General features: G+C 39.3%; 1 protein-coding gene across 3 annotated transcripts in view; it reads right to left on the minus strand.

Annotated features, from left to right (window-relative positions):
- The window catches only part of PIK3C3 (phosphatidylinositol 3-kinase catalytic subunit type 3), a 200,428-nt gene that overhangs the window by 126,736 nt on the left and 57,945 nt on the right, over nt 1-15,747 (minus strand). The window lies entirely within an intron of this gene.

The following is a 15,747-nucleotide window of genomic DNA, read 5'->3' on the forward strand; positions in this document are numbered from 1 at the left end:
GGTTTTAATCTCATAGCCAATATCCCTAAATGATAGCCCTGCATTGGACCAGCTTGCTGCCTAAAATGGAAAGGAGAGCAGTACATCTTTCCTGCTGTGTCTAAGCTTGAGGCCAGCTCTTTTCTGCAGGCGGTCTGGCTGGTCTTCAGGGTATGAACTTTCAGAGATAACCAGCTTTGATGACTTTTTGTTTACATGCTTGTCTCCTGCACCAGACTTTGAGCCTGAGGACAGATATTCTACATATTTTTCTGCTTGCATGAGTTTTATAACTTCTATAGAACTAGAAAGCTAGCATTTAAATTGGCTCCTACCCACATGTTACTACCTAACAAACCACCCCAAAGCTCTATGGTTTAAAACAATCATTTTCTCATTTATCATGATTGTTGGAGAAGTCATCTTTTTGAGGGTCAATTAGATTTTTTTTTTTTTGTTCTATTGGTATAACTTAGGAGTCTCTCAAGAAGCTGTACTCATCTGGTGGTTGGAGCTGAAATGTCCAAGAGGGCTTCACTCATATGTCTAATGCCTTGGTGGGAAAGGGTGGGTTTGGCTAGGATACCACTGTGGTGGGACCTTTCTCTTTCCCCATGTAGTATTGGTGCCTCTCCCTCTCCAGGTGATCTTTGAACATGGTCAGTCCAACAGGGTAGCCAGATTTCTTACACATTGGCTCAGCACTTCCAAAAGTGCAGAAAGAAAAGCTGTCACACCATCTTAAGGCTTCTAGAACAGGCACAGTGTCACTTCTGCTGCATTATATTGGTTAAAATGAGTTACAGGACCTGCAAGACAATGTGGAAGGGTGTGAATATCAGGAGGCATGTTTCATTGGGGACCATCTCTGGGGACTAACTAGCACAGCACTTATTTAGCAAATAATATAATAATTAATTGTTCAAATGCATAGTGGGAAGAGAGGAGAGTATGGAGATGGCAAAGCCAGCCCTTGGCTGGACTTTAGGGAGCAGGAGCAGCCACTGCCTTCCTCTCCAAGGTAATCTCCTATAATTCTCTCACCCACTTCAATCACCTTAGCCTCTTTCAGTTCATCAAACCATAAGGACTTTTTATCTTAAAAAAGTTTCTCTAAAAATTTTGTAAAATAATAAAGCATTATGCAAGTTGTAAGCAGCTATTATAATTAGCCTAAAGCCTATGTCATTACATCACTTGTAGGTGCTGATAACAATGTATGTACAGAGATTTGAGTAGTTTTCACCAATCCAAAGCAGCTTCTAATTGGCCCCAGTCTGGGAACTTCTATAGCAACTAAAGACCAAAGATGAACTTTGAAACGCTGCTAAGAGTACTAAGTTGTCATTAAATTACTGGCATAACAATGTGTATTTGCTTTGGGATAGGAAATGTCAGTGACCTAGACTTTTCCAAAGACAAACTCTGCATTCTGTTAAACAGCAAGGTAAAAGTAGTATAATCTGTTTTAAAATTGCTTCTGAAGTAATAATTCTCACTAGGGTACCCGAGCTAGAAAGGAAATGGGTCAAGTAATCAATAAAAATGTCAGTCTCCCTTTTTAAGGAACACAGGTTTCCATAGAATTCACAAGACATACAGCACTCTGAAGAGAAGTTCTCTGTCAAAAAAAATAATGGCACAATTACTGTGCCTCCTGTTCCTAAACTTCTCTAAAAATTAAACAGCAAGTGGTTTTAAAAGCTATTTAAATAAAAGGATCCCCAAGAACCAAATAACAACACGCCCAGAAAACTTCTTGGGGTATTAATCATGTATTAACAGATTTAATGGCAGAAAATAAATAAGTGCTTGTGGAAGAGCTCTCAGATTAGTATGTGTTCAATACAAATACCGAGGACAGAGCTAAAAGTAGGCCACTTTGCTATAATGTATAGAGACTAAGATTGCCCTTTTATGTGCAGTTGTTTCACCTCCAGAAGACAGTTTCCTTTCCTCTGTTCCTTCTCTGAGAATCCTGATCTTTGTTTGCTTTTGTGCAGAATTTTCTCCCCAGCTTCTAACACTTTCCTGAGCCTAGAATAGAACTGAGCTAAAAATAATAAATATTTATTGAACAGATACCATTACTGGTCAGCTAATATATTTGCATAACACATTGTGTCTCCCTTATGGATTTCTATTATTAAAAAGTATAATTCTCCCACAAAACATAAGACAATGAGTCCCTTACCTGTATCAAAGCAAACACAAGCTATGCAATAATTTATAACTTAAGACAAAATGTGGCTATAAGTAAGAATTCTTTTGAACTAAAGAAATTAAAAAATAACTTGTATATACATATGTGTATGTGTGTGTGAGAGAGACAGAGCTGGCACATATGCATATGTATTTAATTCTTAGCAAGAATTTCCTTTATCTTCCTGATTAATGAAGTTTAGGCCACAATTCTTCAATTTGCTTTCAAACTCTACATATAAATCTTATTATTCAGGAAAAATAGCATTTACTTCATAAAAGTTTCATTTAGTTACACCTCTCAGAGATTAATCTAGTTTTAAAAGCATATTATTTTCTAGTTTTCTGACAGAAACTACAGCTGTAAAGACAAACAATAGGTTTACAGAGCATAAATCAATGCTCTTTTAGGGCTTGGTTTTACATTGGCAAAAACTAATTTAGTCTACTTGTCACCAGTGGTTAAAAGACAAATCTAAAAGGTTTGACTGTCTTAAATAACAATAAGCAAATCAAAGTGACTAATAAAAAAAGTCTACCATACAGCATTAGGAATAAATTTATAAGAGTTCCAAAGATTTCTACCATAACCCAAAAGAACAGAATCAAATCAAAAAGCTAAGTTTATAAAAGCTACACATATTTGTATAAAAGCTTATAACTAACAGGTATCTTTAAAGACCTCACTGGTACCACAGAACAAGTTTCATTGCCTTGGATATTCTGACTACTGTAATCATAATTCTGTTACTACTGTCATTTACAAAACATCTGAGGAAGAAAATAAAACAAAATGAGACTCTTCTGCCCAATCTAAATTTATAGCCAGGATCCTAGTTTTTCATTTGTGAAAGTGACAAATTTCTCAAATTCTGTAGATCACCATTTCCGACCTCTAAATTTATATTAAAAAAAAAAAAAAAAAAAAAAAAAACAAAAAAAAAGGGAAGCTTTTTGTTTCTTATGTTTAAAGTATGTTATTACAGATAAAATACATAAATGGGGTGTTTATATTTTTTGAAAACATGGAATTATTTTTACTGTACCTATTACCATGAATAGTCAGGTCTCCAATACTTGTTTTATACTGTGGATAAAACGTAATCGTAACATACTTACCTATATACAAAACACTGAATGTATTTTGTATGTGCATTTACTTAGATGTGAGTTAAATGATTATGGGTGGCAGATTCACAATCCTAAATTGCTATACCTAGTCTAATAATGCGCATCATATACTAATAACACCATAACTAATGGCAGTTCATCAGTGAATTGGTTGGAAGGTGAAAAACTGAAGATTATCAAGTTCCCCAAGCTATAACATAAATCATTAGGTGATTCAACTATGGAAAAAGGAAACTTTCTTTATCTAAAGAGATCTAGCTAAATATACATATTTCTTACTTGGGAAGAATGCTCGATTGCAGCATAAAATCTGTAAATATAGATATTTCTTACAAGTATACCACCTACCCAAGAATAGCCGTAAAATACAGAATTGAAATTACTTTTAGGTACTTTCTGCAAAAACACAAAATTACGTAATTACAATAAGGGGAAAAGATCATACGAAATAATTTATTCTATTAAGCTAATTTTAGCCAGAAAGTCAGTTTATTTAAGAAAATCATGTCACATGCACAATTGCGTCAATTTATAAAGAACCCAAGAAAAATATACTTAACTTACTATAACATATGAACAAAAGTTTCTGAAGTTAACAGTTTCCTTTTCACAATAGCTAAAATGAAAATAATTGCATTATTATGATTCCTGTAAGTAGCAGAAAGGAGTCCAACTTAGCACATTTTATTAATGAAAAAATCCACAAATACAGAAATAACTAGTTATTCAATGAATCATGTATTGAGATCTTTAACACAGGGGTCTTGATCATCAGTCTATTTTACCTAATTATAATGTATCTCATTACTATTTAAATCTTACATTAGTTTTGGTAGTTCTATAAATTTTAAAAGCATAAAATAAAAAGTAATGCCTTCATTTTTCAAAACACCCCCTGATAATTCCATGTTCATCCTTTCTCTAAAAGCTAACTACGAAATGCCATGATGTGACACCATCAACACAGTGACGTAAGACATCCCCTGGAAAAGTCTACCCTCAGAACAACTATTAAAAGGACAATTCCTGATGGGCAGGAAGAAGATGGCAGCATAGAGAGGAGTGGAAGCTAGTTTGTCCCCCTGGAACAATTAATAAACAACCAGGAACAATTAGTAAATAATCTGGAATAACTGCGGAGGGACAAACATTACTGTCCACTCATCAAACACCAACCTGAATTGGGAAGAATGCCTGACTGCAGCATAAAATCTGTAAGCAGGGGAGGAATGCCTGAGATCGCGGCATAAAATCTGTAAGTAAAAACAGCAGATCCAAGCCTCCCCTCACAGCCTGAAACGGCAAAGCCTCCTGGTGCTAGAGAGCAGCAGCACTATCTGAGCAAGCGAATATAGCTCAGCTGAGCTCCAACTGGGGTTTTAATTAACAAAGTGGACTGCTCAATACAAGACACAAAGCCCCAACAAGCAGACAGAGCTTTTGGTTGACAAACAACCTTGGAGAGCTGGAGGGTAGCTGCAGACTGGCCCTGAAGGGAGCTTTCTGTCCCTTTTTTGGCTCAGTGGAGAAAGCCTCAGCCATTTTCAGTTCCCAGCACTCTGACCAGACAAGGGGGGAGACAGCACAGGCAGGGAGTCTATTAAAATGTAAATGACCTCTCCCTAGGGGGTATATTTTCCCTAAGAGGAAGAAGGTGGTGCCAAGTTCTACTACCTGCCTTCCATTCAGAACCAGACCCCAGAGCCTGGGGAAAAACAGCCACAGCCCACACCTCTTTACACAAGTCTGGAGCTACAGGCTGACAGGTGCCACCTGCTAGGCAGAAAAGCACAGTGACTTGAGGCCTCACAGGGTGTACCAATCTTCTAAGATAAACCCTCAGGGAGACATGATATTATTGCTTCCTGCTGAGACCTGAGGCTGTTCTGGTCTGGAAAACCTGATTGGGTTAAGGAAGGAAATGAGGTGCCTAGACAACAGAAAACTACATCCTACACTAAGAAAATGAAGTTAGGGCCCAGTCAAAGGAACAAACTTACACTTCATCTGAGATACAGGAATTGAAACAGCTAATACTAAATCAATACAAAAAGTTTAGGGAAGACATGGCAAAGGAGATGACGCATATAAATGAAAACACAGCATACATAAGGAAGAAACTGAAAGTTCAAAAAAACAACTGGCAGAATCTATGGCAATGAAAGGCAAAACACAAGACATGAAAGATATAATGGAAACGTACAACAGCAGATCTCAAGACGCAGAAGAAAACACTCAGGAACTGGAGAACAAGGCACCTGAAAACCTACACACAAAAGAACAGAGACAGAAAAGAATGGAAAAATATGAGCAACATCTCCGGGAAGATAACGACAAAATGAAATGCAGGAATGTACATGTCATGGGTGTCCCAGAAGGAAAAGAGAAGGGAAAAGGCGCAGAAGCAATAATAGAGGAAATATTCAATGAAAATTTCCCATCTCTTATGAAAGACATAAAATCACGGATCCAAGAAGTGCAGCATACCCCAAACAGAATAGATCTGAATAGGCCTATACCAAGACACTTAATACTCAGATTATCAAACATCAAAGATAAAGAGAGAATCCTGAAAGCAGCAAGAGAAAAGCCATCCATCACAAACAAAGGAAGCTTGATAAGACCATGTGCGGATTTCTCAACAGAAACCATGGAGGCAAGAAGGAAGTGAGGTGACATATTTAAGATACTGAAAGAGAAAAACTACCAACCAAGAATCCTATATCTGGCAAATCTGTCCTTCAGATGTGAGGGAGAACTTAAAATATTCTCTGACAAACAGACAATGACAGAGTTTGTGAACAAGATACCTGCTCTACAGGAAACACTAAAGGAAGCACTGCAGACAGAAAGGAAAAGACAGGATTGAGAGGTTTGGAAAACAATTTTGGGAGACAGCAGCACAGCAATGTAAGTACACTGAACAAAGATGACTGTGAGAATGGTTGAAAGAGGAAGGTTAGGAGCATGTGGGACACCAGAAAGGAAGAGGAAGACTGGGACTGTATAGCTCAGTGAAACCTAGGGTGCTCAACGATTGTAATAAAAGGTGCAAATATGTTTTTACATAAGGTAGAACAAATGAATGTCAGCATTGCAAGGTGTTAAAAACAGGGTGGGAATGGGGGAAAATCCAATCAATGCAAACTAGAGACTATAATTAACAGAAACATTATATTATATGCTTCCTTTAATATAACAAAGGCAATATACCAAAGCTAAATGCTTAAGGGGGGGAGGGGGACAACATAAGGGAAGGTATGGGACTGGCATTGGTGATGTTATCTGACTCTTTATTCTACTTTAATGCTCTTTTTCCTTTTGTTGCTTTCTAGCTGTCATGCTTTCGTTTGCTCTCTCTTTCTTTTTACTTTTTCTCCTGCCTCTCTAACTTCTTTGACTCTTCCTCCTTCTTTGTAGAAGAAATGGAGAGGTCCTTATATAGATAGTGGCAATGGTGCTGAATACATAAATACGTAACTATATAGGGAACCAACAATTGTTTACTTAGGATGGAATATATGGTGTGTGAACAAAACCGTCTTAAAACAAAATGGGGGGAGTCGGGCAAGATGGCGGCATAGAGAGGAGTGGAAGCTAAGTAGTCCCCCTGGAACAACTACAAAAAAACAGAAACAACTAGTAAATAATCCAGAATAACTGCGGGGGGACAAACGAGACCATCCATTCATCATACACCAACCTGAATTGGGAGGAATGCCCGAGAACACAGCATAAAATCTGTAAGTCAAACCTGCGGAACCAGGTCGGGAGACCCCCTCCCCCATAGCCCGAGCTGCAAAGCCTTGTGGTGCCAGAGAGAAGCTCTCTCCCAGCAAGAGAATATAGCTCAGCTGAGCTCCAACTGGGGTTTTAAGTAGCGAGTGTGAACGGTTCACTACAGGTACGCATCCCCAAAAAACAGACAGAGGCTTTGGGTGACGACTGACCTTGGAGAGCCTTGGACTGGGTCTGAAGGGGGCTATCTGATTCTTTTTCAGCTCAGTGGAGAAAGCCCCAGTCATTTTCAGTTTCCAGGGCTGTGACTCGGGGAAGGGTGGAGACAGCACAAGCAGAGAGCGAGACCATTGAAATGCTAATGACCTCCACCTGAGGGGTCTGTCTTCTCTAGGAGGAAAGGGGTGGGACCCCTTCCATTCAGAACCAGACCCCAGAGCCTGGGGTAACATGGCCACACCGCCTCACACCAGTCAAGAATTATAGGCTAACAGGCGTCACCTGCTGGGCAGAAAAGCACAGTGACCCGAGGCATCAAAGGGTGGAGCAATTTTCTAAGACACACCCTCAGGGAAACCAGATACTGAATATTTCTTCCCTCTGGGACCTGAGCCTGTTCTGGTCTGGGAAACCTGATTTGGATAACCAAGGAAACCATGCCTAGACAACAGAAAATTACAACCTACACTAAGAAAAACAAAGTTATGGCCCAGTCAAAGGAACAAACGTACACTTCAACTGAGATACAGGAATTTAAACAACTAATGCTAAATCAATTCAAAAAGTTTAGAGAAGATATTGCAAAAGAGATAGAGGCTGTAAAGGAAGAACTGGACATGTATACGGCAGAAATCAAAAGTTCAAAAAACCTACTAGTAGAATCTATGGAAATGAAAGGCACAACAACACAAGAGATGAAAGACACAATGGAAACATACAACAGCAGATCTCAAGAGGCAGAAGAAAACACTCAGGAACTGGAGAACAAAACACCTGAAAGCCTACACGCAAAGGAGCAGATGGAGGAAAGAATGAAAAAATATGAGCAATGGCTCCGGGAACTCAAGGATGAAACAAAGTACAATAATGTACGTATCATTGGTGTCCCAGAAGGAGAAGAGAAGGGAAAGGGGGCAGAAGCAATAATAGAGGAAATAATTAATGAAAATTTCCCATCTCTTATGAAAGACATAAAATTACAGATCCAAGAAGCGCAGCGTACTCCAAACAGAAGAGATATTAAGAGGCCTACGCCAAGACACTTAATAATCAGATTATCAAATGTCAAAGACAAAGAGAGAATCCTGAAAGCAGCAAGAGAAAAGCGATCCATTACATACAAAGGAAGCTTAATAAGACTATGTGCGGATCTCTCAGCAGAAACCATGGAGGCAAGAAGGAAGTGGTGTGATATACTTAAGATACTGAAAGAAAAAAACCACCAACCAAGAATCCTGTATCCAGCAAAGCTGTCCTTCAAATATGAGGGAGAGCTCAAAATATTTTCTGACAAACAGACAATGAGAGACTTTGTGAACAAGACACCTGCCCTACAGGAAATACTAAAGGGAACACTACAGGGTGATAGAAGACAGGAGTGTGTGGTTTGGAACACAATTTTGGGAGATGGTAGCACAACAATGTAAGTACACGGAACAAAGGTAACCAAGAATGCGGTTGAGAGAGGAAGATGGGGAGCATGTGAGACACCACAAGAATGGAGGAAAGATAACGACTGGGACTGTGTAACTTGGTGAAATCTAGAATATTCCACAATTGTGATAAAATGTACAAATATGTTCTTTTACGAGGGAGAACAAGCAAATGTCAACCTTGCAAGGTGTTAAAAATTGGGAGGCATTGGGGGAGGGATGCAATCAGCATAAACTAGAGACTGTAACTAATAGAATCATTGTATTATGCTTCCTTTAATGTAACAAAGGTGATATACCAAGGTGAATGCAGATGGGGGGGGGATAGGGGAGGCATGTTAGACACTTGACATTGGTGGTATTGTCTGATTCTTTATTCTACTTTGATTTAAGGTTATTTTTCCTTTTGCTGCTTCCTAGCTGTCATTTTTTTTTGTTTCCTCTTTCTTTTGCCTCTCTACCTTCTTTGACTCTCCCTCCTGCCTTGTGGAAGAAATGTAGATGCTCTTGCTTAGTATGAGCAGAATGTTCAATTAGGATGAACTTAAATGTTTGGAAATGAACAGGGGTGTTGGTAGCAAGATGTGAGAATAACTAAGCGCCAAATGGTGTGTGAATGAGGTGGAAAGGGGAAGCTCAGAGTCATATATGTCACCAGAAGGAAAGCTGGAGGTCAAAAGATGGAAATGTATAAAACTGAATCCTATGGTGGGCAATGTCCATGATCAACTGTACAAATACTAGAAATCACTTCATGAACCAGAACAAATGTATGACAATACAATTAGAAGTTAATAATAGAGGGGCATATAGGGAAGAACTATATACCTATTACAAACTATATACTACAGTTAGTAGTATTTCAACATTTTTTCATAAACAGTAACAAACGTACTATATCAATACTAGGAGTCAACAATTGAGGGGGTTGGTTAGGGATAGGGGAGGTTTAGAGTTTCCTTTTCTTTTTTTCTTTTTTCATCTTTCACTTTATTTCTTGTCTGGAGTAATGAAAAGTTTCTAAAAATTGAACAAAAATTAAGTGTGATGGATGCACAGCTGCATGAGGGTACCCAGAGGCAAGTGATTGTACACTTTGGATCTTTGGATAATTGTATGGTATCTGAACAATCTCAATAAAAATGGAAAAAAAAAAAATGGGTTGATGAAGAAAGCTTGAGGGCACTATATTGAGTGAAGTAACACAGACACATAAGCACTAATATTGCAGGATCTCACTGATATGAACTAATTATAATATGTAAACTCATAGACACGAAATATAAGTTACAAGGATATAGAACAAGGCTAAAGACTGGGGAGCAGTTGTTTATTATGAGCAGAATATTCAACTAGGATGAAAAAGTTTGGAAATGTACAGAGGTGATGGTAGCAGATTGTGAGAATAACTAACAATGCTGAATGGTATGGTGTGTGAAGGTGGTGGAAAGGGTAAGCTCAGAATCACATATGCCACCAGAAGGAAAGCTGGAATTTACAAGATGGGAATGTATAAAACAGTGAATCTCGTGGTGGACAATGTCTGTAATTAACTGTACACATATAAGAAGTTCCTCTCATGATCTAGAACCAATGTATGATACTATAACTAGAAGTTTAATAATTGGAAATACCGGAAAAAATACATATCTCTATTGAAAACTATATACTACAGTTAGTAGTATTTTAACATTCTTTCACCAACAGTAACAAATGTACTATACCAAAACTATGAATCAATAATGGAGAGGGAGTGGTTAGGGGTATGGGAGGACTGCAGTTTCCTTTTTTTTTTTTTTTTTATCTTTATTTCTTTTGAGTAACGAAAACGTTCTAAAAATTGAAAAAAACATTAATATGGTGCTGGATGCACAGCTGTATGATGGTACCATAGGCAACTAATTGTACACTTTGGATCTTTGGATAGTTGTATGGTATGTGAACAATCTCAATAAAAACTAAAGAAATTTTTAAAAAAAGGACAAATCCCACTTGCTTGGAAATCTAGAGGACCACAGAGACTGGAGAAGGACTCCACAGATGCTGAATCGAAGAAAAAGAAAACACCAAAATCAGGTAGGAGATTTACATCCCAGACCTGCCAATGTAGACCCCTCCCCCTCACTTGGTCACACGCAGCAAGAAGCAGCATGGCCTGGGTACTCCTGCAATGCCTTCAGAACTTAGAGCCATTCACAGCAGTGACTTAGAACATCACACATATCCAGGCACAAGGAATTAAGTCTGCAGAGACCCAGGAAGGAACACAACCGGCGGGTGAGCCAGTACAAACAGAAGAATCCCTGGCAAATAAAAGACACCCTGGCAAAACTGTTGGCAAGAGGTGCACACATTCAACCCAGTCTCTGGTTGCTGGATCATCTAAACAAACAAACAAACAAAAAAAAAACAGACCTTTTTGAACACTGGGATACCCTGATGGGTAAGTAACTACAGGCAGAAAAGTCTCATGGAAAAAAAAAGGGGGGTGGGGGGACCTAACTGCTGTAAGGCAAGATGGGTCTCAGAACCTAAAAGTATAACGAAAAGGAGGCACTGAATAAGGAAAAGAAGTTAAATCATAGGAGCTAGGGAGAAAATTCTGCACGAAAACAGAACAGATCAAGAGTCTCAGAGTAGGAATAGAGGAAAGGAGCTTTCTTCTGGAGATGAAACAGTTGCACACAAAAGGGCAATCTTAAAAGTTGTACTGCATGTCCAGGGTAAAAATCAGGTGCAGAAGACCTGAGAAAATCTGAACACTTAAACAAGGGCTACTCTAAAGCTCCACAATAAGTTGGACCAGGCATCAAAGAAGAGCCTTAACACATAGCTAATCTACAATAAAACCCTAGGCAAGAGGGAGAAACTGAGTTGCAGAGTTATCAAAATAATCAGATGCCCAGACATCAGCAAAAAAATTACAAGCCATAATAAAAGCAGGAAGATATGGCTCAGAAAAGAGAAAAATTAAAACTTAAGAGGAGACAGAGGAGAAACTAAGATGGCGGCTAGGAGAGACAGGGCAAAAAAACACCTCCATGAAAAATACTAGATAGAGGCGAGAAAGCGACCCAGAATACCAGTTCCAGCAATGCACCAGCTGGACAAGGTCTGCTAAATCCACAGGGAAAGTACACTTGGTGAAACTGGGAGTCTGCGTTCCGAAATGAGTAAGTCGGCTGAATGTCCAACAGCCATGCTGCAATGTGGGGAAACCGTGGGTTGGCATTTGGAGGCGGACTAGTTCTTTTTTAAAAAAAAAAACAAAAGCAGCTGCAGATACGGCAGTGAGAACCACACTGTGAAGCGCAGCAGAAAAGGGCTGTGTGAACGTTTCAATATCTGGCATGGAAGATAGCCTTTCACACACCCACTGCTAGTTGTCTTGAGCAAGGAGGGCAGAGGAGAGCCAAAAGGGGGAAAAACCCACGCCCCTTGCAGCCATCTTCCCAGCTGGCTGGGAACGCTCCTGCCCGGCTCCGGAGCCACAGCCCAAAGCTGAGCCAAGGGACCCAGTGTGACGTGAAGTGTTTCCAGCAACACCGTGCACATGCCACAATACCGGGAATGGACAATAGCCTTTTGTGCACCCACAGCTAATTGTGCCAGAGCTGGGAAGGCAGAGCTGTGTGAAAAGGGGGAAATTAACACACCCCATTCAGCCACCTTTACAGTAGGCTTGGAACACCCCTGCATGGCCCAGCAGCCCAGGGCTTCCCTTGAGGGACGGCACACACTTGTGATATAGCACAGCCTTCCCTCAGCAAAGGCCCTAGAAGGGCACAACTGGGAAGAGGAACCCATCCAGAAAACCCAGGGACCCTATGCCAATACCAAAGACTTGTAGGTCAGGGGCAGAGAATATCTGCGGCCAGACTGAAATGAAGGTTTAGACTCTTGCAACAGCCTTAAATCTCCTGGAATGCCTGAGAGGTCTGATTATTAAAGCTGCCCTGCCTCCCTAACTGCTCAGACACACACCCCACATTCAGGGTGGACAGCACCAACAACACACCCAAACTTGATGCACCAATTGGACCCCACAAGAACCAGATATCCACAAACCACAAAGACAAAGTTGGGGAGAACTGACTTGAGGGAAATAGATGACTAGCAGATGCCATCTGCTGGTTAGTCAGAGAAAGTGTACGCCATGAAGCTGTAGATCTGACAAACAAGAAATTGGTGTCTGAATAATCCTTCATATCCTAAAAGAACCCTATCAAGTAAAGAAATGCCAAGAGCCCAAAAACAACAGAATATTTTAAAGCATATGAAAAAAACAGACAATGTGGATAACCCAAACCCAAATACCCAAATCAAAAGATCAGATGAGACACAGTACTTGAAGCAATTAATCAAAGAACTAAAGACAAACAACGAGAGCATGGCACAGGATATAAAGGACATGAAGATGACCACGGCACAGGATATAAAGGACATGAAGAAGACCCCAGAAGAGCACAAGGAAGAAATTGCAAGACTTAATTAAAAAAATAGATGATCTTATGGAAATAAAAGAAACTGTTGACCAAATTAAAAAGATTCTGAATACTCATAGTACAAGAGTAGAGGAAGCTGAACAATGACTCAGCGACCTCGAGAAACACAGAACAGAAAATGAAAGAACAAAAGAAAGAATCGGGAAAACAAAATCAAAAAAATCAAAATGGATCTCAGGAATATGACAGATAAAATAAAACATCCATATATAAGACTCATTGGTGTCCCAGAAGGGGAAGAGGAAGGTAAAGGTCTGGAAAGAGCATTCAAAGAAATTGTTGGGGAAAACTTCCCAAACCTTCTACACAATATAAATACACAAAGCATAAATACCCAGTGTGCCAGTTTGAATGTATTGTGTCCCCCAAACACCATTATCTTTGATGTAGTCTTGTGGGGCAGACATTTTGGTGCTGATTAGATTTGCTTGGAATGTGCCCCACCCAGCTGTGGGTGATGACTCTGATGAGATATTCCCATGGAGGTATGGCCCCACCCATTCAGGGTGGGCCTTGATCAGTGGAGCCATATAAATGAGCTGACTCAAAGAGAAGGAACTCAGTGCAGCTGTGAGTGATGTTTTGAAGAGGAGCTACAGCCAAGAGAGACACTTTGTAGAAAGCACAGGAGCTGCAGATGAGAGGCAGTTTGAAGATGGCCGTTGAAAGCAGACTCTTGCTCTAGAGAAGCTAAGAGAAGACAAATACCTCAAGTGCAACTAAGAGTGACATTTTTGAGGAACTGAAGCCTAGAGAGGAACGTTCTGGGAGAAAGCCATTTTGAAACCAGAACTTTGGAGCAGACGCCAGCCACATGCCTTCCAGCTAACAGAGGTTTTCCAGACGCCATTGGCCATCTTCCAGTGAAGGTACCCGATTACTGATGTGTTACCTTGGACACTTTATGGCCTTAAGACTGTAACTGTGTAGCCAAATAAACCCCCTTTTTATAAAAGCCAATCCATCTCTGGTGTTTTGCATTCCGCAGCATTAGCAAACTAGAACACCCAGTGAACTCCAAATAGAATAAATCCAAATAAACCCAATCCAAGACATATTCTGATCAGACTCTCAAATACTGAAGAGAAGGAGCAAGTTCTGAAAGCAGCAAGAGAAAAGTAATTCACCACATACAAAGGAAACAATATAAGACTAAGTAGTGACTACTCAGTGGCCACCATGGAGGCAAGAAGGCAGTGGCATGACATATTTAAAATTCTGAGAGAGAAAAATTTCCAACCAAGAATATTTTATCCAGCAAAACTCTCCTTCAAATTTGTGGGAGAGCTTAAATTTTTCAAAGACAAACAAATGCTGAAAGATTTTGCTAATAAAAGACCTTCCCTACTTCAGATACTAAAGAGAGCCCTACCAACAGAGAGACAAAGAAAGGAGAGAGAGAGAGAGAGAAATTTAACAGACATTTATAGAACATTACATCCCAAATCACCAGGACACACATTCTTCTCTAGTGATCACAAACTTTCTCCAGGATAGACCATAGACTGGAACATAAAACAAGCCTCAATAAACTTTAAAAAACTTAAATTATTCAAAGCACATTCTCTGACCACAATGGAATACAAATAAAAGTCAATAATTATCAGAGACTCAGAAAATTCATAAACACCTGGAGGTTAAATATGAGGGGGAGATGAAAGCATTCCCGGATAATCAAAAGCTGAGGGACTTCATCACCAGTAGATCAGTCCTATAAGAAATGCTAAAGGGAATTGTGCAGGCTGAAAGGAAGAGACACTAAACAATTGACTGAAACCACACGAAGAAATAAAGATTTCCAGTAAAGATTACATGGTAAATACCAATACTACTGTATTTTTGATTTGTAACTCCACTATTTACTTCCTACAAGATCTAAAATACATAAAGTGTAATCATAAATTAGTGATTTTTGGATTCAATGTAAAATATGTAATTTTTGACAAGAACTACATAAAGTTGGGGGAAAGGAGGAGTAAAGGAACATAGTTTATGTGTCCTATTGAAGTTAAGTCAGTATCAAAGAAAACAAGATTGTTGTAGACTTAAGATGTTAAATTTTAGCCCCACAGTAAACACAAAGAAAGTATCAGAGAATATGATCATAGAGATGAAGAGTATGGGTTACGAGAAGTGGGGGAAGGGGCAATGGGGAGTTAATAAGAAATGAGTATAGGGTTTCTGTTTGGGGGGAAGGGAAATTTCTAGTAATGGATGGTGGGAAGGTGATGGCATTGCAACATTGTGAATGTGATTAATCCCACTAAATGGAATGCTTGGGAGGGGTTAGAATGGGAAGATTTATACTGTATATATGTTTCCACAATAGAAAAAAAAGACATCTAAATAGATGATGCCAATTAAATGCCACAGATGATCCTGGATGAGATCTTGAGGAGAAAAGGCTCAAAGGGACACAAATGGGACATAAGAAAAAAATGAAATATAGAATGTAAGCTTTATAACAATGTTAAATTTCTTGAACTTAACTACGCTTAATATGATTACATAAATGAACACTCTTATTCATAGGAAATGTA

This window comes from Choloepus didactylus, chromosome 16 (genome assembly GCF_015220235.1).
Source record: "Choloepus didactylus isolate mChoDid1 chromosome 16, mChoDid1.pri, whole genome shotgun sequence".
NCBI lineage: Eukaryota > Metazoa > Chordata > Mammalia > Pilosa > Megalonychidae > Choloepus > Choloepus didactylus.